Source organism: Cheilinus undulatus, linkage group 8 (assembly GCF_018320785.1).
Source record: "Cheilinus undulatus linkage group 8, ASM1832078v1, whole genome shotgun sequence".
Taxonomy (NCBI): domain Eukaryota; kingdom Metazoa; phylum Chordata; class Actinopteri; order Labriformes; family Labridae; genus Cheilinus; species Cheilinus undulatus.
In genome coordinates, this window is record NC_054872.1 from 21,227,520 (window position 1) to 21,251,666 (window position 24,147).

At 37.4% G+C, this 24,147-nt stretch overlaps 1 protein-coding gene across 4 annotated transcripts in view; it reads right to left on the reverse strand.

Moving 5' to 3' along the window:
- Positions 1 to 23,850, reverse strand: part of LOC121513959 — a 176,462-nt gene extending 152,612 nt beyond the window's left edge. For 2 of the 4 annotated variants that reach the window (XM_041793999.1, XM_041793998.1), the window contains exons 1-2: positions 23,773 to 23,850; positions 21,945 to 22,339 (exon numbers count right to left, since the gene is read on the reverse strand). The gene's annotated coding sequence lies outside the window, so the exon portion shown is untranslated. Of the gene's footprint in view, positions 1 to 21,944; positions 22,340 to 23,451; positions 23,554 to 23,772 lie in introns of those variants that run through there. The other 2 variants (XM_041794000.1, XR_005992238.1) reach the window with 2 other exon arrangements.
- Positions 23,851 to 24,147: the final 297 nt, after the last annotated feature.

The window sequence follows — 24,147 nt, forward strand, 5'->3', positions numbered from 1 at the left end:
TTTTTAAACCCTTTCCACCACTTTTCCCCATTGTTTTTACCACTGTTAATCAATTTCAACCACTATTAACCCCTGTAAATGCAGATTTTTTCTATCTTTAACTGCATTTTACTATTTAATAAACTAATTTTAGCTAGTCAAAACCCATTGACTCTACTTTTTCAGCCTATTTTTTTCACTAGATAGCCATTTTTGCCTCTTTTTGGCCCTTTTTTTGCCACATCTTAACCTCTTTGCACCCCAACCTCCCACTTTTTGCTACACTGAACATATTCTTGCCACTTTTTAACAATTTTTGCTACTTTTCAAATTACATTTCACTCATTATCCCACCCATTTTTGGAGTGTTTATCAAATTTTTTCCATCCTAAACCATTTTTCCACTTTAACACATTATTTCACCACATTTCTGCCCATATAACCACTTTTAAGCCGTTTTGCCACTTTTTAAAACCCATTCCAACATTTTTTCTTTTTGCAACTGTTAACCCTATATCACCACATGAGGCCTATTGTGGCATCTTTTAACCCATTTTTAACATTCCCAATTCTTTATCACCACTTTTTCTGCCTGTTTTTGCCACTTCATACACTTATTTTGCCCCTTTTAACCCATTTTTTTTTACACTTTTAACCCATAATTTTTAAATTCTGCATCAAGAAAAGTGGTTTACATTTTGAACGATGATTCATACTACAGCATAAATAAATGTAAAAATACATATTTGTGTCTTTGATAAGAGTGGTTATTATTCAGGTCAAAAAATAAAATACGGTTATCACAGCTTAACTTCACAATGGATCATGGTATTCCTGACCTCCATGGGTCCCCATTTAGCTGGGTCCCAGAAAGCTCTCCCCTTTATCCCCCTAATGGGCAGCCTTGCTTGTAAGTCTGCCTTCAACAGCTATCTGAAAGCTAACACGGCCTGTCAGTCAAAGTGCGCAAGCTAACAGGCTAATGCATAATTGAAAGCATGACTCATGCTTACTCAGCTCATTTCTCGGCTCAAGATGAAGCCTCGACCTTGTCTGGGAATGAACTGGCATCCATTGTGATTCAGCGCTGGATGTTTAGTCTTAATAAGAGCGGTTTCTTAATGTTGAGGTGTTGTGAACATCGCCACGGGCTACAGCTAACACTGTGTGTGGGATGAGAGCGCTACTGTGCTAGGATCATAAGCGAGTCCCACACACACACACACACATACATTACACACACAGCTTGAGTCACAGTCTAATTTTATTTAGCAAGGACATTAACAAGTAGCATGAATTTGACCTTGTGAACTGGCACTGGCACCACAGCAAAGCACAGAAGAGCCAACGGCTGATGCATAGTAATTAGATGCATAATAATAAGAGCAGGGCATGACTTGGCCTTATTCAGCCACATTCCCACCAGAGATTACGCATTGACCTCATATGAAACGATCTGAAAGGAATTATGTCTGCCTTTATTCTCTGCTGAATCTTTTATAATGTCTATAAAAGCCTTGGCTTTAAGTTGCAATCTGGATGTTTTATGACCTTATACAAATTGGACACATTAGTGAGGGATTACTGCAGGTGAAAATAATGACTTAATGAGCTTACCATATGTTAAAATAGATATATTTATGTAAATGAGTGAGTCCATTATTTTAAAGTGCTTTCAAATTAAATTCAAACTCCTACTTAACAGTTGTGTGTCATGTTTTTTAAGAGAGTGGGCCAGAATCCAGGAGCATTCAGCATACATGAAGCCACTACATTATTGAGAGCAGGGCATTTACTTGGGCTTATTCAGCCCATTTCCAGGCACTCAGATTATGCCTAGCGCTGGACTGGAAAATCGTGTCAGTGCAGATACTCTTACGGGAAGACGGTCATAGTCTGAGGCATAATCTGCCTCCAGGAAGCCTAACTTTTTTCATCAGCATCACGGCTATAAATGGCATGCATGTGTACACAGAGATTCCTGGACATGACTGATCCCTGATGCAGGCTTGAAAAACAAAAGTTAGGTAATTTCTCATCAAATTTTGAGTCATTTTGAACAATGCTGTTACAGCATCAGACAGCTGCATTGTTACCAGGTCAGCAGTTTCCCTTCCCAGTCCCTTTACTGTATTTTTCTGAGTGCATCCTTACAAAAAAATGACATGCTAGGTTCATTTTCATGCTGTTTTTATTCTCTAGAAATTTGTTTTGAAGTAAACTGATTTGTAAAAGCTTCATTTCCCTTGCTTTGTATATGCTCTTGAAAGTGTTTAGATCAATAACATGATAAAGTCAAAAGGGTGGGAATTACTGGTTAGGAATACATGATAGTCATACAATGTGATGGGATGCCATATGATACTATAATATGATATTTTATTATTTGATATTATATCGCTATACTTTGATGCAGTACCATGTTAACCTGGACTAAAGCTTGCACATCTTTTCTCTAGTTGTCTGACTACTCAAAGCACTTTTAACCCATTCACCCCCATTCACACACTGATTGCTAAGGCCGCTATGTAGAGTGCCCATGAGTATCAGCTAATCCTATTCATACACTTTCAAACAGCACTGGGGCAGCAGTGGGGGCAAATTGGAGATTAGTGTCTTGCCCAAGGAAACACTGACATGTGACTTTTGGATCTGGGAATCAAACCCCTGACCTTCTGGATGAGGGACAACCAACTCGACCTGCAAAGCCACAATGGAAATATAGTAGATATACAGTAGGATACAGCAATAGAATATAGAAAGAAAAGATCAAATGTAGTGGGATATAATGTGACACAATAAGCTGCAAGAAGATATACATTTCGTTGTAATATATAAACATATGATACAATAATGAGATACAATAAATTATGGGATATATGATGTGATAAATCATACAATATAAACTACAATATCGATACAATATAGCAGGGGTGTCAAACTCAATCACAGTGAGGGCCAGAATCTTAATTTAGGTCTAACCTGAAGGCCTAACAGGGTCAACATTTTCAAAAACTGTTAACCTCATTTTCACAAGATATTCACAAGTTATTTATTAGTTCAAAAGGTCAAAACTCAAGATAGAAATTAGAAATAATGTATTTGAAAGGCAAATATATAAGATAGAAACCCCAGTCATGAGTTTCAAGGTCAAAATATGAGATAAAATTCAAACCCATGAGTTCAAAAGGTCAAAATATGGCATTAAAGTCAAAAATGGGAGTTAAAACATGAGATGGAAAAACAAAATCATGAGTTCAAGAGGAAAAAATAAATAAAATTTAAAATTGTGAATCTAAAAGGTCAAAATATTAAATAATATTCCAGAATATTAGTTTTAAAGGTTAAAATACAAGATACAATTAAAAATTATGAGTTTAAAAACTGAGAATATGATGCAAAATGTAAAACAGGCAATCAAAAAGGTCTCAATATGAGATTTTTAAAAAGTCAAAATTATGAAACGAAAAGGTAAAAATATGAAACAAAAGTCCTAAATTTAAGTCACAATTGTGAGATGTATTATCTAAAATGTAAACACAAATTAATTTCCTTTCTCTCATTTCTGATTTTTTATCAAATTATTTTTACTTTTTAATTTTTTTTTAATTTTATAACTTAACAAGGATATTGTAAACCAACAAGGTTAGGTTTACATTTTCACTGAAGAAAATCTGCAGACCTCATACCGTAGGACCAGATATAATCCAGATACAATAAAAATATGATATGATCTTGCGAGCCGGGTATAACTGTACCACTGGCCGGACTTGGTCCCCGGGCCATGTGTTTGACACCCCTGCAACACAGGATATAATATACGTTATGATTTACGATATGATACAAGAAAAGAAGACGATGTGATATATGATATGATATACGAAATGATAACCAATATGATATGAAATACAATATTGTTTAGGATTTCATATATGATGCATTATACAATAGGATATACAATACGATATACAATATAATCTAAGACATGATTTACGATACGATATTTGATACAATAAAATATGTTAAGACAGGATGCATTGTAATGCAATGTAATGGGACACAGCAAGGTATGATCCTATGCAACCCAGCATGTTGAAATAAGATGCAATGCATTGGGATTTGTGGCGATGCCATTTGATGTGATTAGATGTGGTCTATCGCCCGTGGCGATTGGATGGGTTGGTACCAGTACCATGTCAGTACTGGATTTAGATACTCATCACTAATGACATTAAAGTACCTTATATGGCCCACAGTAACCATAACATCACATTTAAGCCCTTCTTTAGTTATGTATTTATTTCAAAATGATCATAAAATGATTAATCACAATTTCTGTTTCAGCACAGAAACTTAAAGGTGTCCCTAAATGGTGAGGTGTAAAGTGTAAAATGTTGGTATTTGGCACTTGCACTTCAATAATTGTATTGCACAAGTCAACATGAGGATATGCTGTATCAAGATTTTGTTCCACCCCAACATCCAATGTCAGTTTAAAAATCTCACAAACAATTTTGATAGAGGAAAACAAGCTAAACAAATCTTATCCTAGGGTTAAATGCACCATCTTTAAAACTGTCTAGGTGTTATCTATCAAGTGACAGATGCAGCAGTAAACCAGAAGATACACAGACCTCATCACTCATGGTCATCTTTGTATGAAACGCGTAATATTTCTGAAAGCAGTGCTGTCTGAATGCATACACAAAGGCCGAATCAGGTGTGTTATAGCCACAAAGGCAGACACTGGGACAGTTTAAACTCTGTTATCTGAGTTAGTGTAAGACATAATCTGACTTATCACACCACATCCGGCTAAGCTCACAGATATCTCCATCAGAACTGATCTGATTCAGCACTAGTCAACCATTGCACACAGTCCTGACAAGGTGTTAATCTGTAAAAAGAAAAGATCGGACAGTAGATAATATTTTGGATTAACCTGCTCGACTATCACTGCCCCAGCTGTGGCAAGCATACAGCACCAACGCACAAAGATATTATTTTAGGTATTCAAGTCAGAATGCTTTGTGTCAGACACTGATACGACACCTGGCTGTAATCTGACAGCTGTATCTGAACAAGATTACTGCTCATGAAAGGATCTCTAAGCTCTGAAATAGCCACATTACTGTAGATTAGTGTTGTACCAGAGGGACAGCGCAGCTTTAAATACATGTTCTATATTTGGGTTTGTATGAAGTTCCCAAACAGATAACAAGTTGGAAAAAGGAGAAATCACTTTGCTTCATGTCATTAAACACATACGGACAAGTTGTGGGAGTGTATTGTGTCATCTTAAAAAAAGTAAGGAAAGACAGAAAAACAGCAGAAGAAATTCTAAAGTGACACTTCCAGGGCAGAGTAGTGGAGTCTGTGCTCATTTACTGTGTTCCCTTATGGATTCACATCACTGCAGATCCTCAGTCATTCTCCTCCGCTTTTATCCCTTTTATGAAATATTTGCTATTTGGCTGTGATCTTTTTTTGTCTCACAAAGTAAATATTTTTAAATAATTACTGTCAAAATATTACACGTTCTCTGGGAAAATCAGAGGATGCCAGTTTCAAACGGAACAGGAGGCTTTCATTTCGCTGTCAGTTTGCAGACTATGGCTGGCTGCAAGTCGAGTTTTTGCTTAACTGGGCTGTGACTGACAGTTAAAGCAGGTTACTATCTAATGTAGAGACACGTTACTTTCTGGATGACAGTTTGTAGAAAGAAATGTGGAAAGGTGAAGACTATAGATGTGTTTTTGAGTAGAAAAAGTAGGCAGACTAGACGCCCTTCCTCTGTCTTGTATAATTTGAGTTTTGCTTTCTCTAAGTCTGACATACCCTGGAGAAAAACCTTGGACAACACTGATTATACTTGCAAAAAATACTGCAAAAGTCTGGTTGCAAAGGCTAACTTTAGCAGTCCACTCCTCCTCTACTTAAAACACATAAACCACTAAGAAAGAAATGCATTGTATTAGTCTCTGAATGGCATAAAAAGCCCCCAATGTCAAAATAAAAGTAACACCTAAAACTGCAAAAGTCATCACCCACGAAGCCGACGGGCACTACATCACAGCATGGATTCCAGCCAGCTGCACCCTGACCATCCTGCACTAATAAGGAAGAAGAGAAGGGAGTCATAAGTTTGTGTGGAGCTGAGGAGGGTCAACCAGACACAACAAACAAAAAAGCCATGAGCATCTGTCCTAATCCTCCCACTGTGGGAGGCTTGATTTAACGTAGTGTGTTCTCAGACAGTTTGTTCTTCCTACAAAAAGGGTTGGTGGGATAATTGCTTATGAAGCAAGGCACTGAGTCACTGGGTCACTGCTCTTTAGTTCTGCTTTTCAAACTGGTAAACATGATTGGTTGTACAAAGATTCAAGATCTGTATTAAACTGTCCACTACAGGCTTAAGAATAAGGATCGGCTTTGTAACGACTTTCTGTGAGTACTCCACAAAACATACTCATGTAACTGTCTTTAAACATTTTAGACCTCTTAAAGGTCTCCACAAGTCTGATAGAAAAACTTGTGATGTGTCACACTGCTTTGTAAAATCAGCAAAAGTCTAGGCGGGGCTGATATGTAAAAGTATGTGTGTGATTACATCACATCTGGGTGTTTTTGGACTATTTGTAACACTTGAATAGCTACTTTGGCAACATGAATGCATACAGGAACAGCCTGTGTCTTTTTCACCCTACTGAAACGTATGGAAGCCCATTACTGCTAAATAAAAATTAAATTAAATTAAATTAAATTTGAATAATTAAGGCAATTCTTCTAAAAAAAAAAACCCTAAATCAAAATTATGAGATAAAAAGTCAAAATTATGAGACAAAAGTCATAATTATGAGACAAAAGTCATAATTATGAGATAAAAGTCAAAATTATTTGACAAAAAGTCATAATTGTATGATAAAATGTTATAAATATGAGAGAAAAAGTCTATTATGACTTTTTATCTCATAATTATGACTTCTTTCATAATTAGGACTTTAATCTTATAATTACATTTCATCTCATAACTTGGACTATTTATCTCATGATTATGACTTTAATCTTACAATTATTACTTTTTGTCATAATTTTTACTTTCAATCTAATAATTTTGACTTTTACATCTCATAATTATGACATTTTGTCCCATAATTGTGACTTTTTATTTCATAACTATGACTTTTAATATTATAATTATGACTTTTTGTCATAATTTTTACTTTAACTCTAATAATTTTTACTTTTATATCTCATAATTGTGACATTTTGCCTCATAATTGTGACTTTTTATCTCAAAACTATGACTTTTTAATCTTATCATTATGACGTTTTATCTCATAACTATGACTTTCCATCTGAACAGTTTGACTTTTTATCTCATAATTAGGACTTTTTAATCTCATAACTGGCTTTTTATCTCATAATTATGACTTTTAGTCTTATAATCATGACTTTTTGTCATAAATTTTACTTTTAATCTAATAATTTTGTCCTTTAAATCTCATAATTATGACATTTTGTCTCATAATTATGACTTTTTAGTCCAACAATTATCATGTTTTATACCATAATTGTGACATTTTATCTCATAACTATGACTTGTTATCTAATAATTATGATTTTTATTTAATAATTATGTCATTAAATATCAAATAATTTTGACTTTTATCTCATAACTATGACTTTTTATCTCATAGTTATGACTTTTTATCTAATAATTATGACTTTTATCTCATAGCAATGAGTTTTTAATCGCATAATTATGACTTTTTAATCTCATAATTATGACTTTATCTCATAATTATGACTTTTATCTCATAACTATGACTTTTTATCTCATAAATATGACTTTTTAATCTCATAATTATGATTTTATTTTCTCATAATCATGCCTTTTTACTTGTAATTTTGACTTTTTATCTCATAATTATGATGTATGATTTTTTTTTAAGAATTGCCTTACTTTCACATTTTAAATATATATTTGGTGGAAATGGACTCTCATATGTTTCAGTATTATTTTAGGGTGAAAAATTTACCGGATTTTCCCACATACAGTTGTCAAATAAAGTATTTAGAGAGATTGGACATTCCAAGTCAGTAAGATATGCATGGATTTACTCAAATATGTCATACTTAACCATCCTACAATTTAAGAACTTTTACAGTACTCTGCTTATACTTTCTTCTATAACAGACAAAAAAAGTTTTTAGTTCATACCTTTACATGTTTCAACAGAAAGCTTCCGTCTTTGTCAGAAGGGTCATCTGATGGTGGTGTGACGTGTCTTACAGTAATAATAACTTTATTTATAATAATAACTTTATTTGTATAGCACTTTTAAAAACATGGGTTTACAAAGTGCTTTGACAAGTGCAGAAGCAAGTACAAAAACAAAGCAACAACCCAGACAAAAGACAGAAACAGAACATGACATCTAGACAGATAATAATTCATCTACATCGATAAAGAGCGACAATATAGAACCAAACCTAGATGACCTGTGATGCCATGCAAACTAAGACATCACAGACGTCAATCAGAGTGCAGTCATGAACTGCACAGCTAAGACATCATGAACATCAGGATGCAGGCAAGACACAGACATCAGTACCATAAAATGATAGGAACCCAGGCAAAGCATAAAATGATAGGAACCCAGGCAAAGCAGGAACCCAGCTACACAGGCTGAGACCGAGAGGACCAAAATTAAAGACATAAGAAATAAAAAGAGAAACAGTAAAATGTAAATGAGAGGACAAAACAGATATTAAAACATGGTGAAACAAGCTCTAAAACTGTAAAAGCAGTAAAATTGATAAGTATTATAACAGAGGTAAACATAAGGGGAAGCAGTAAAGGAGAGATTAAGAGGAAATTAAACTAGAATATGTAAGAATCTGTGAGAGGATAAAAATTATAAAAATTAAATAAGAAGATGAGACGAAGATGAGACGACATCACATAAAAGCCACTCTATAAAAATGAGTTTTAAGAAGTGATTTAAAAGATGTCAATGATTCTGCATGCCTTATCTCCTCGGGCAGGTCGTTCCAAAGTCGAGGCGCTCTGATGGAGAAGGCCCTGTCACCCTTAGATTTGAGTCTCGACTTTGGAACGACCAGGAGGTTCCCACCCGAGGATCTGAGGCTGCGGGCTGGGACATAGGGGAATAAAAGTTCTGTAATATATTCTGGAGCCAGACCCTTCAGTGCTTTAAAAGTAATAAGTAAAATCTTAAAATCAATTCTAAAAGTAATGGGTAGCCAGTGTAAAGATGCTAAAATCGGGGTGATGTGATGTCGTCTGTTAAAACCAGTGAGAAGCCTAGCTGCTGCATTTTGAACCAGTTGAAGGCGAGAGAGGGATTTTTGGCAGAGACCTGACAGGAGAGAGTTGCAATAGTCCAGACGGGAAAAAATGAGAGCGTGGATTACCTTTTCCAAATCTGTCTGGTGGAGAATTGGTTTTATTTTGGCAATTGTGCGTAAATGAAAAAAGCATGACTGTATAACTTTATTGATGTGTGTTGTGAAGGTGAGGTTGGAGTCAAATTCTACTCCTAGATTTCGAGCTGTTGATTTAATGTTTGTAGACAAAGGACCAAGGCTGTTTGTGATTGTATTGGGAGAGTTTGGAATATTGAAAAGAATGATTTCGGATTTGGAATTATTGAGTTGTAGAAAGTTTTGTGCCATCCAGCAGTTAATATCATTTAGACAGTCAATGACAGCAGCTAGGCTTCTAGGATCCTCAGGTCTCAGGGGCAGGTATATCTGTGTGTCGTCTGCGTAGCAGTGAAAGGAGACTTTATAATTCTTAATGATTTGACCGAGGGGCAGCATATAAATAGAAAATAAAATGGGGCCTAAAACCGAACCTTGCGGTACACCACAGGTAAGGGTAGAGGTAGAGGAGGAGTGGTTACCTATGGTGACCGCATAGGTTCGCTCTAAAAGATAAGAATAAAACCAGCTAAGTGCAGTGTCCCTGATGCCCACCCAGTCTCTAAGACGTTCTATTAAAATAATGTGATCAATGGTATCAAAAGCTGCACTGAGATCTAAAAGAATTAAAATACAGTACTCATGTCTAAAATCTATTCCAGAAATAGAAAGGAAAGAGTAACTGTATCCCACATACTTGTAATGAAGGGGTGTAATATAAAGTTATTCTATTTGTGAGTTAGCTGTATTTAATCATAATACACTAGCAGTATTAGCAAATAATTTTATGTTGTTCATATTAACTTATTCTATATTTTTTGCTAAGACAGCCACTTGCTAGTGATTACAGACAGCTCTTTCTTAATTATTCTGTTTTGAAGGCCATGATATCCAAGATTATTCTATCAAATACAGAAAACAAAGTTATAAAAGAAGGAAGGGCAAGACAGGATATATGTGGAGGTAGGTTTGTAAGCATGTGTGTGTAGATATAAGAATGGAAGGAAAGAAGAAGGGCATCTGATAGTCATTTGTGACACGCAAAGTTTTAAAAGATTAAACCATTTATTTGATACATCTAACATACATGCTTTATAATAACACATGACCTTACTAAATACAAATAGGTTCTCCCCCCTCACCTGCTGCCACCAACTCCTCCACCCCAGCTACAGCTCCATTCTGTTGAAATACTGGTATGAATTTTGCAGTTAAATATATTGTCTGACATATGGTCTGACAGGTATTCTAGCTTCGTTCTCTTCTTTGTAGCTTGGAGAGAAAATTCCTTGATGTAGTCATATGACAAGGACAAAGCCACATTTGGGGCCAATTTATTTAAAAACTGCTTGGACCTCCTTGGACTAACACAACTATCTTGGACATATGAAGCATAACAGAATGAAACTAGGTTATGCGTGTTAGCCCCCCTCCCAGAAAATCTCAGAAAAACATCACATTAATGGACAGGATGAACATTAAATGAGATGTATTAAAGGTTTGATGCCGGAACAGACAAGTATACAGATACAAAAGCTATCTCCAAAATGATTTACTGACTCCTTATCATCATATTAAACCGCATTAATCACATTATTAAAACCCATCAGTAATGCTATCACCTCACTGCAGTCTGCCTCCTGTATGCAAACCAGCATTCATCCTCAAATGGCCCATGGGTGTGAGTGTTTTTCTCTATAAAATCACTGTTTCTTAATCTCCTAACTGCCAGACAATAACAGATTTGTCTGTGATGAAATCCTGGTCTTTACACGTGTCTGTCTGTCTACCAGGCGGGTCTATTTTCATATGTGTGTGGCTGCTCTGTTATTGTGGTTCCCATGTGGATACTCCTTATGGATGTGGTTGTGTGTGTGTGAGCAGCAGATTTAGCTTTGATAAAACCCCAGTCTTTAGAGGGATTATCAGTCCATCCCCAGACAGCAACATGCTGTGCATTTATGGAGGTAATAAGTTGACCTGTAATAGAGGGACACACAAACAGCTAAATCTCTTATTGGAAATTGTGTCCCTGTATGTGCACCTGCTTGGCAAAGCAGGAGCAGAAAAGGTTTAAATGCAGAAAAACTCTGACAATGTGGTGCTATGCAAGACATTATATTACTTTTAACCCAAAACATAAAAACAAAGGTGATTTAAATCATAAAATATTGTCTTCATCTCCCTTAGAGGCCTAATTATCATATCTGCTGCTCTAAAACAGCGATTTTTTTTTTTTTTTTTTTAGTTAGATTTCACTATTTGCCAAGGTGGCCCACAAGGGAGGATGAAGGGGAAAGCTTTCTGAGACCCAGCCAAACTGGGGGCCCACTGAGGTCAGGAGAATCATGGTCCATTTTAAAGTTAAACTGTGATAACCAGGTTTTATTATTTTACCTGAATAGTAACCACTCTTATAAAAGCTATGAATATTATTTTTAATTTATTCATGCTATATTTATGCTAGAGTATAAAGCATTCAACAAAATTCAAAATACTTCTAAAAACAGGATTAAAATGGGTTTAAAATGGCAGAATGGCTTTGAAGTGGATTAGAAGAGTCAACAGAGGGCAGAAAGGGGGCAAAATGGGTTAAAAGTAGCAACAGTAAAGTGGCAAAATGGGTTAAAAGTGGCAAAAATGTGTTATCAGAGACAAAAAAGGGGCAAAAAATGCAAAATGGCAGAAAAGGTGATGAAACAGGGTTTAAAAAAAGTAGCAAAACTTGGTTAACAGAGGCAAAAAAAAGTTGGAAAGTGGCTGAATTGGTTTTTAAGTGGCACAAAAACAGGGCAGAAAAAATGGTAAAAAGAGGTTACATGTGGCAAAAAATTAAATAAAATGGGAATAAAAAAACAGTGAAATGCATTTGAAATTGACAAAAAATGGTATAAGAAGTAGTGAAAAGAGGTTAATAGTGGAAAAAATTGGTGATCGGATAGGTGAATGGGGGGCAAGTTAATTAAAAATTGAAAAGAAAACAGGCAAAACAAATGGTAAAAAGGGGTTTTAAGTCACTAAAATGGGTTTCAAGTAGCAAAAATGGACAAAAAGGTGGTGAAATACAATCAATTTAAAAGATGCAAAAATGGGTAAAAATGGCCAAAAATGGGTTAACGGTGGCACAATAGATGGAAAGATGTAAAAATTGGTTTCAAGTGGTAAAAATGAGCATAACAAGTGGGGACAAGGTGTTGATAGTGACAAAAAAGGGTTAAAAGTTAAAAAATAGACTAGAAAAAAATATGATAGAAAAAAAGGCTTCAAGTGATAAAAATAGGTTTAAAGTGGCAAAAATGGGAAGAAAATATGTTTAAAGAGGATTCAAAATTGGCAAAAGTGGTTAAAAGAGGCAAAAGTGGGTTGATGGGCAAAAAAAGTGAAAGTGGCACAAATTGGTTCAAAGCAGATAAATGGCAGGAAAAAAATGGTAAAAAGAGGTTACAAGTGGCCTAGATTGATTTAAAATGGCAATACTTGACATAAAAAGTGGTAAAGAAGGGTTAATAGTGGAAAAAAATGGGTTAACAGAGTTAACCCAAGTTAACATTGCGGGGGGGAAATGGCAAGAAAGATGGGTTTCAAGTGACAAATACTGGTTTCAAGTGGCAAAAACAGGCAGAGAAAGAGGTAAAAGGAGGTTACAAACGGCAAAAATGGGGAAAAGAAAGGGTGAAGAGGGGCTAGTAGTGGCAAATATGGGTTAAACGTGGAAAAAAAAAACAGGCAAGACAAATCGTGAAAAAGGGATTTCAAATGACTAAAATTAATTCTAAATAGCAAACATGGACATTAAAGATGTTGAAATAGGATTAAATGGTGCAGAAATGGGCCAAACCCGATTTAAAGTGGTAAAAATGGGTTAACAGGTGCAAAAACTGACAAAAAAAAAAGTGCAAAAATGATGAAAAGTGGCACCAAGACTAGCCCAAATGCTACTGACCCAACATACAGACATTGATACTACCAGTAAATCCCACCTGGGGATGGTCCATTCACTGGGATTGTCAGTGGCCCAGGGAAATCTGTGGGCAGACCCACTCCTAGCTCCGTTATTCAACATTATCTGTCAGCTATTTCTCACTGCATGGTTTGGCTATTTCAAACTAGGACAAAAATCTTCCAAAAGGTCACACAGTGTTGAATGCAGACTCAGTGATTTTCAGGTCAAAGCAGTAAAATAAAGCTATTATTTGCCAAAGTAATGTGTTATTTTTCTTTCAAATGTGAACTTTCCAGGAAAAAGCCTTCAGCTGCAGCTGTAAAGTATGAGGAAGCTCTAGAGGACCAAGTTTTATGTAAAGTCAAAGTCAGAAATAAAATGAGATGCCTATTCTTGCTCAGTGAGAGAGTCATATAAAGTGAAGAGAGACAGGAATAACAAGCGCTATAAATCCTCCTACATGTCTTACTCTGGTACTTTTATATTTCTCCCTTCCTTCCCACCCCTCCCTTCTTTCCCATCCCATCCTGTTTCTTTTTTTTACCCCCATGTCTCTTTACCTCACTTCATCTCCCTCTGTTCCCTCTCTATCCCTCCTTCAAACGCTCTGCCTTGTGCACACTCATAAAGAAATAATTTATTCCCCGTCCCCCAGTGCGGGTCTGTATTAGAATGCCAGTGGAGCACGTTAACTTATCTCGCGGCTACAGGCATCGAGTGCTAAAACTAAGCTCTGATAGTTTGCAACAGGATGACCACAGAACGCCTGTAGCTGCGAGAATTAGGGCTGTCGTCACGATTAGTAATGGTGGGCCTAATGTTTTACTGCACTGTAATTTACTGTACTGCACTCTCAGAAGAGTGTGCTGTGTGATTCATTGATGTACACAAAGGGAGCATCAACCCAAATTCAGCTTGTAAGGGAAATGCAATGATATTATTGTAGCTGTTTGCCCCTCCTGATCACTTTAGTGTCTTTTTTTTTTGTCAAAGTACATAAATCTGTTTGAGCGGCTGTTCCACTTTGAAGATCACATTCAGAGTGAATTCGTCCATCTGTCAGGGCTTGTAGAAGAGCATCAAACATCACATTTATGCATGCAAAAATAGCAGGCATTCAGTCAAACACAGAGTAAACACGCATAGTAAAAGGTCAAGAGTGTTTCATGTGTAAGCATGAAATGCTGCAATCACATAGCAGACTTTAACTGTTGTTTGATGAACCAGAAAATATACTTAGAGTATACATCGATCTACTTTAATGATTTATATGAGGGACTACATGCTGTAAAGCCCACAAGCTACACGCTAGCTCTGCAAAAACAAAACCTGATAGCTTTCCTGAGGCTGACCACAGATTGTCTGAAAGAATTAGGCTTACAGTAGTGATTAGTTATTCTAGGCCTAATGTTGTGCCCTAGTCTCATGCAGTTTGCATAACATCTGACCGGCTCATGACATGAAGTGCATATAACTAAAAAGACTGTAATTGCAAGATTGACATAAATGTTCGTCTTCAGAGCTTTGCTTTGTAGTCCTAATCAGACTCCAGCAGAAACAGAATGGAGCACTTTATATGAGTCTAATAGCAAATGCAGATGGAAGAGAGATTATGGTGACACAGATTTTAGTTGTGCATATGCTGCAGTGAAAGAGATGGTGTGAAACCATTGCCCATTTTAATGAGCATCCCAGCTTAGAGGGATATTGAGACTTTAGAGAGCTGGAAGATGCCACAGATTGCTGTCCTAACGTCGCCCCAGTGTAACTCACTGGATTAGGACACAGGGCTCAACTCCCACCGGGACATCTGTACAGAATAAAAACTCATGCTCTCATAAAGCATCCAGCAAATGTTATGAAAACTGCACTGTGCTTGATAATAGCATTACAGATAAGCAATGTGATTAAGCTGCACACAGTGGAGAGGACTGTATTGTAGCAGAAACGATGCCTATTAAGAGCTCAGTGCCGGGCCTGTCACAATGATTAGTTATGCTAAAGCTGATGTTTCTGTTTTACTCACAAGTTCATTAACTACATGCTGGACTGAATCAGCACAGCACAGTATTATATAAACAGAAATAGTAGAGCTGGATGGCTGTGGAGCATCATGTACTGTAGGAAGGGCCACATCTGCAGATCACCTACACCTCAAATATAGAAGCTAAGGTTCAACTATCCATACAGAAAAATACCATAAAAAACCATCATGTGCCTAACTATTAGGAATGCAAGACATTGGATTTTTTCCAACATTTCCCGACTGAACTTTGCTAATACAGATATATATTCACACTTTTCTTATCATAAGGAACACCAAGTATCTCGTGTACAAATAGAGGCTGAGTTTAAGCTGGATTTTGAATTTCAGTTAGAGATCATACCTGGTACTGTTTATTTTTCTTAATTAGTTTTCACCTTTGGCACAATCCATGGATCAGCTGACTGTGAGGCTGAGATCAACTGCCAACTTGGACTTGCACATGGGGCGATGGGTTTGTTGAGCAAGACAGTCTGGCGTTCCTGGTATCTGAGCCTGCAGACTAAAGTCAGAGTCTTTCTTGCCCTTGGTTCTTCCAGTCTTACTTTACTCTTGTGAGGCCTGGATGCTGACTGGTGGCCAGAGGTGCCGGCTGGACTTCACTGTGATGGCCTCTCTTCTGTGTTTTTTAGTTATTATTGACTGTGTGTCTAATGCTAAAGTGCTCAGGAGAGCAGGGATGGGAAGGGTCAGGTGCTTGATATGGGAATGGTAGCTGCGCCTTTACAGGTACCTGGCATGTTTTCCTGGGCTGGTCCAGACGCCAGAGGAGACTATGTGTGTCATGGAGGATCAGCTGGACAGATACCTGAAGAGATGGGGCATAGGCCTGGTACAGGCCTGGATGATGGCCATCAGGAGGCCGAAGCAGTACAGGACCAATTACGCTCCCATACCTGGCCTGACCTGAGGTCCAAAACAATAGAGTCAGAAATAAATTTGACATGAAGACACTTCTGACCACTGAGTGGTCAGAGAGTATCGTAACGTCACAAGTGGATGTCTGACACATGAATCAGACCTTCCTCTGAGCTGGCTTCAAACTGATGTGGGACTTCCTAAACTTTCCAGTACTTTTCAATAGCACTTTGTCTCGCAGCTTGCAACCATCTCCAGGAAACAAATTTTCTCCTTGTTGTGACAAAAAGCTACAGAAGGAGACCCAGACACTCTCCCCTCCAACTACTCCATTATTGTCATGTTGGACACTAATACACCTTGCTTCAAATGTATTTGTGTCATGGTGTTTGTGAGAGGATGCAGCATAAACTGCAACTCTAGAACAGGAGGAGGAGAGAAATTGTCACGCTTTTCTTTTCATTAAAAAAAGATTTACTGGCAAAAAAAATGTCAGTGTATACTGGGATAGGAAACGAGTGCTTGATACCAAAACTGAGTGGAGTCGAAGCAGTCAAGCCAAGTTGAGCAAGTACCATATATGGAAATACACTATTATGGATGCAACTCCAATACCAGGGCAACAAAAATGCAAGTCCTCGGTACTCACTGCTGGCTAATATCTTGCTTTTATTTATCAAATAGTGCAGGCAAATCCTGCATACTGCTGAAGTTGAGCAAATACTGTGCATAGTCAATTTTTTTACAAAAATGTTGTCAACATATTTGTGCAATTTAGTTTCCTTTTTACTGGAGGCAGCTTTTGGTTCAAGTGCAGTAGGTTTCTATTCAAGATTCTATACTTCTCACTACTATGAACTACGAAGACAATAGAGATTGTATTATTTAAACACACAGGATCAAAAAGTATTGAATGTTTTGACAACCATGGTACACAGCAGGTGATAAAGGATTAACATTATAAAGGTAAAGAACACATTGGCTGAATGTACTCTATCCTCATTAACCTCTAACCATCTCTCTCCCTTTTGCTCTCTTACATCCTCTGTCACTAGTTCCAGTAGCCTTATGAGTCATCAGCACCCTGACTCCACCACTGACCTATATCTGTCCCACCTGTGTGTCACTGTGCTGACTGACCCACTTTCCCACTGATCCGGTCATTGGTAGGCACCGACCTGAGCCTGCTCTACTAAAGCGGCTGGGGGTCGCTCAATGTTGTTTTCTTTCAGTCTGATAGCTCCAACGCTAACAAGTGCAGAGGAAACAGTCGTTAAGTTGATTTCAGCAGATAATGTTGACCAGACTCGTGTTTTTCTCTTTATAGTTAAATGAAGGCAATCATTAGGCAGATCTTTATTCTGTTCTTGTCTACATATGCCTTTAGACGCATAAATTAATCTACATAACTCTCAGTTGGCTGAGCTTTGCATCCTGAACATTAATCTTCATTAGCCTGAATGTTGTTTTTTTGGCCAACCATAGACACAAAATTAGAAAAAGTCATCTTTCCTCCGTTGCGTATGCTTACAGTGGTAAACAAGCTATTTCAGAGCAGACATGGTAGATTAACATCAGCACACACAGCCTAAAGCAGCATCTCTCTCTCTCCCTCTTTGCTCCTGCTGCTGCCTCTCTGCAGCAGAGAAAACGCATGGTGAAAATGTGATGCTGTGCTGCAGGACCATGTGGGCTGCCATGCACAGACGCTGGAGGCGGAGCTTAGATGCTGACAAGCACCCCAGCATGTTCTGATTGGCTCTCAATGACATCATTGATAAGGAGAGTGTGTTGCTCTCTCTCTCTCCCTCAGACTCACATAATGTGTAGAAACAAGCTGAGAGGGCTGCGGCATCTCCTGTAACTTTTTACTGCAAAGATTTAGCGGGCTTGACTGAATTAACTGCTGCATAAAAAAGTGACAGTATAGATGCTCATTCTTCATTTTAAAGCTGGCTCTCGCCTGTTCTGTCGCATTAATGAACTGGAGACGCTGAGGAGACACTTCTCTGGCTCAGGTCAAATAAAAAGGCAGTGACTATACCAAAGATCAGATAATAGAGTTGTTGTACATCCCAAAATAAAGAAATTTTCACTTTAAAAATGGACTGAAAATGATAAAGGGCAAACGTCTGCACTGTAGAAGTGAAAAGTCCAAAAACATTGTAGTCGGGTTGAAATAAGCCTGTAAACATATTATTATTTAAAAGTCATTAGAATTCTTCCTTCAAACTGCATGCAGTGCAGTTTTACTGAAGATGACAGCAAGGAGGAAAGTATTATCATCTGCATCAAGGTATGCAACTTGAAAGATGTAGGAAGTAGAGCAATGCAACCATTGGGTATCACGACCCAGAATGCATTGCACAAAAGATGACAGCCTCGGGATTCTTCTTAAAATGATAAATCTAATGCAGTTCTCCATGCATCCATATAAAAGACACCAATGTGAATCTAGTACATTCTTAATATGCAGGTGACAAATAGCAACCCAAAATAAAGAAATTAATAAATATGATTTAAAATGGATATTTATTTAATGAATAATGTTGCAGTTTAGATCTTGGATATAGCATAATACATGACTGAAAAAAGAACATGACTAATATATTTTACACCCTATTTCCACATGATTACATGTATTATTTATTTATTTATTTTATTTATTTATTTATTTATTTATTGCTAGTTTCCAGAGATCTTGATAAATTCCCCTTGTTATCATGGGAACAACAGCTTTTTTATTAAAGGAAAATGAGATAGATGAGTTTAAGTGTTGAGAAAAGCACTTAAATTTTCATGCTAAAACAGAGTGAAATAAAATGTATTAATGCATGTCCACTAAAGAAGCTGGAAAAATGGATACATGTCAAAATTGCATATGTCAATGTCTACAATTCCAAGAGTAGATATTTTCTTTAAACACAGTTTATTACAGCCTGAGTGTATTTTTAGCTCCAGGTCCTGCAAGGATTTTCCTCCTCCTGCTGTCTCAGACACAGATTCTACAGGTGTATTTAGCTGCGCTGTTAGCATTAGCAGCAGTAGCTCTTAGTGTAGCTTATGTTTGCAATGCTGTGTCTGACATACTTATGTGCTGCCGGCAAAATCTATGGAGCTGCGAGTTACCCGGCCCGTCCTTTTGTCCAAAAAGAAAAGTTTTAAGACACTGCAGATTCTGCAATCCCAGATAAGAGGGAGCCTGATCTGACATAGGTGGTTACTGTGCTAAAGTAATGTTGCCTGTGTCAGGAACAGTTTATATGCCTAAATTCACATCACACATATGCATTAAATAAGTAGAGCAACAGCCAATGACTGCTAACAATATGGGGTTAACTATGCATAACAAAAACAAGAATTTCGTTTTAACAGAAAATGTTGAAACTACAACAACCACTTTTTAGATTTATGATTGTTTTTTTCCCACTGATGAGTTTCTGATAAATGTGTATACTGCTTAAGCTCACACATTTTATTCATTTAAAATATGTTGCTTTATTTGCTAATGTTGTAATTAGCTGATTAAAAACACTACAAATATTTGAAAAACATTATTCTGGGAACATTTTATTAAGCTTTTTAATGTCAAATAACTACATACAGCATATTAATGCACAACAGACAGGAGCAGATGCTGAAATTATTACTTCTGGGAATCGGTTTAAGTTAAAAATTGATTCTGACTTGAATCATGATCCCCAGAATCAGAACCTGATACAAGAATCTCGAGATTCTTAAGGATCCTCATCTCTAATGTACATTGAGGACTGCAGTAGTTCATAGACCTCCTGCCACCATGTTTTTTCCAAACACACATTCGCAACCCTCTGAAACAGCTCAGTGACTAACTTTTGGGTCCTGACCCACCAGTTGAGAAACACTGCTTTAAAGCTCCTGTGAGAAACTTTTGATTTGTACTGACAGAGCATGTGCGGCACAAACTCTACCTCTTGTCTGTGAGTTGATTTTGTCCTCTATGCAAAACCTTTGATTTTTGACACAGCAATTAAGAGTCACAACACATTGTGAATGTTCAATGTAAATTGTAAGACAAGACTGTTTCTTGCTCATCAAACACCCAAACAGCAAATCAGTGTTTATTAAGTACTGCATTGATAAGTTTAACACTTTTTCAGAGTTGATATAATTCTCACAGGTTCCAAGTTAAATTAACACTTTGGAAAATGTTAGTTTTTAACATGTCTTTCACACATTAATGTTTACTTTACCATAAAATTGTGTTATTTCCTTTTACTCTGGATCTGAAGTATTTTTAATTCTGAGTGTTGATACAGTGTAATGCATTGTTCACACTTTATCAAGATTTCCACCTGGAATTGAACACCTGTGGCAAAGTCAGGTATTTCATAGAGAAGACAGGGCACAGAGACACATGCAGAGAAGAATGCACTAAGCTGAAAGTCATCACACTACTCTAAACAATCCCCCACCCCAGGCAGGATGTGACCAACATGGTGAATGACTTCACTCATGGTGCAGAAATGTTTAACATCAAAATCAACAGTAATCCAACAGAAACACGAGTAAAGGAATCCAGGAAGTAATCACTGTACAATAGGCAACAAGCAAACACTCTAAACACTCCGACCAAGTGCGTCATGGGAAAAATCTGCCCCCCAATTTTGAAATGGCAGTGGGCGGAGCTTAGATCAACTGACTCTATCTGAGTTGAATCAACACTTAATGGATCAACACTGTCAAATGACTCCAACACTTGAGGCTGTTTAATTCACGATATAGTAAGAATTACACTTTGAGAATTAAAATTAACTCTCAAATGTTAACTCTGAGATTTTAACACAGTTTTTTGCTGTGTTACCCATTGCTGCTGTTTTATTGATTAAAATTATAAACTTTAAAAACTGTCTTGTTGCTGCTGGTTTTGTTTACTTTTGCAGGTTAAATGGAGTCATCAGTGTTAACTTTTGTCTGTTTTATACGTAGTTTAAAAACTCCTCACAGGAGCCTTCAGCAGTCAAAAACAAGTTTTTTTGTCTTGTAGAATTTGCTTTTATCATATTTTTTAATAACTCATCCATACATCTGTAGTAAGTAGACTTGTTTTCAATTGCTGAAAACTTTAAAACTTTTCATAATCATGCTTCACTGTCAGCCTGTGAGGCTCTGTGTGTTCAAGTTCACTACAAGTATGCAAAGTCATCACCGCAAGTCACTGAGTCGTAACTGCAGGCAGTGGTAAAGTTTAGGATCCATGGGAAAAGTTAAAATTAATAATTGTTGTTGAAACCACATGGGCAGAGTTCATTTCTGGGCAGAGTTGAGTGGCGGCTGATCCTTCAAATTAAGGTGTGTAATTCTCATTCACTAAAAAGTGACTGTCCCCCAAGTACTGCAGTGTGGAGGAAAACTATTTCATAAAGCTACGAGGGGCTAATACAAAAACAATGAAAATAGACTTATTTTGATTTGCACCAGTGCTTGAAAAACTTTTATACCACATAGACTAAAGCACAGGCAGTCTGGCTCAAATGTTCCACTACAGGGCCTACTTCTGGCCTTTGCAGAAAAAAAAGTGATACTGGGAATTTAATGACTGTGCATTGTTCAGTGTAAGAGCCAGCAAAGCGGCCCTCAAACAAGAGCTTGGACAAGTGCAACACCTAAGTAGAAAGTATTACCACCTACCCATGCAGAGCGCCCAGGAGGATCATATCCCACTTTCTCAGTGACTCGGGGCTTTGGGTCTGGACGTGTCTTGTGCAGTGACATGCTGCACATTTTTATAATCCTCAAAGTATCTCCACGAGTTTTTAAATTTCCAAGTGTGCCTAAAATGCATCCTGCCTGGCAATGCTGCTGCTGCTGCTGAGGTTTAAATCCTCCAGAGATGAGTCTTCACCTTCTCCAGGAGGAAAAAACTGCACAGTCTCCTAATCCGCCTCCGCGTCTCCAAAGCCGCTTGATAGGTGACTCGGTACATCTCCCATGTGATTTCCACATATTTGTATTTCCTCAGCCTCCCACAGGAGAAGAACTTACTGCTGGGTAATCTGGTGTTAAAATCCACTGAAGGACGGATCCTGGAGGAGTCAGGGAAAAGACAGAGAGAAAAAAGAGACGTTAAAACTTTTCTTGTGGGTAATACATCTTATTGGAACTAGTAAAATAGCCACAAATTCAAAGATGCATTGTTGAATTAATAATAAGTACCTAAATAAACTTTAGATGAAGCTTTGCAAAGTTGATAAATTGAGTTGAAAAAGTTGAAAATAAAACTTATGTATATCCCAAATTTTCCAAGATGTAAACCTATTTTTGTTTCACATTACCAACCTATCTAAAAAGTCTAAATGGTCTTCTATGTTCTTATAAAAACTTTAAGGGTAGGGCAACTGTACAATGGAATGCAGCACATTCAAACAAGTTGTTTGGCCACACCTTTACATGATGAAGAAAAGTTTTAAAAATTGTAAAAACTATATTATTTAGGTTCAAAACAGCAAACAAAAATCAAGGTTTAACTTCTATTACAAGTTTAAAGTTTTGCCTATTCATCTAACAGAAAGACTACGGGATTAATTCATTTATAAAAGAAAAAAGAGATAAAAACCACGTTCAAGATTTTTTTCTTAATTAAAATCTCCATTTAAAATATTTTACCCCAGGAAAAGCATTTAGAGCGTTCCCAAAAGTAGTTTCCTTGTGGATTTGCGCTCCTTTCTGCTGCTTTTCTTTGTATGGACTGAGAACAAAGGAGCCTTTACTGTAACAAAGAAGCTGCAGCGACTTATACCTGTTGCTCTGTCTCAAATAAACTACAACAAGTTGCTCAGGGATAATCCGGACCGAATAATTTCGTACAAACACAATTAACTCCAACCATTTTCCATTGTTCGTGCAACAAGTTTAGTTCTGTTTCAGTTTTGTTTCTTGGAGACTTTACACCTGATTGCATTGTTCTGAATCCCCACAGAGCGCTGGCAACTTCGCAACACCGTGAACAACACTGTCACAAACTACTGCACGACGACAGAAGTATTTACAAACTATTTGTCAACTATTAATAGTCAGATTTCGTATTTGTTGCAGCGTGCGTAAAAGCGCTTTTCTCCGCAAACTTCTGACAGGCAGTTGCTTTGTCTTGTGCGCCGCAACATCCCCAAGAGACAAAGCAACACAAACTCCCTCTCACCTCCACAAAAGCTCCCTATCGATGATTTCAAAGTGTGACCTGCTGAATTTTATTGAGCGTTATGAAGATGCGTGCCTGAGCATCCCCTCAAGTTGTCTCCTCAAAGCGCCCCGCGTCAGACAAAGGAAAAGGGGACCGCTCCTCTCGCGCTCTCTCTCCTCGCTCGCCTGTGTTTCTCTATGTCTCTCTCCCTCTCTCTTCTGCTTTGTGCTCAAGTTTGAGCGCTGACGCACCAACTACAGCAGCAACTTTTCCCTGGAAATAGATTCAACAATCGCAGCGGGGGTGCAGGCTAGAAAAGACGGCAAATAGACAACTCACCTGTGGGTGCCGTGCTGTGCGCGCGTCGCCGTGCGTCGTGCTAAAAAGTTTGAGAGGGCACATCTAGCTTTGTGTTGTGGAGTCCCCTTTGTCTACACGTGTGATAGATGGATGGGGCTCCTTTTGGCCGCGCCTAGTTCATTTCGCTCTCCAAAGAGTCCCGCCCTCTCAAAGTCAAACAACTATGCACACAACAGTATAGACGGCCTGAAATAAATGTCTGATCACTAACAATAAGTGTGATTGTCAGTTTTATGATTGATACGTTTATTTGATTATTTTATTTATTTAATTATCTAAGCCTTCAAACTTTACTCAAACTATTTATTTCATTCTGCCCTGCCAATTAATTAATCTGTTTAGATGTGAAATTCT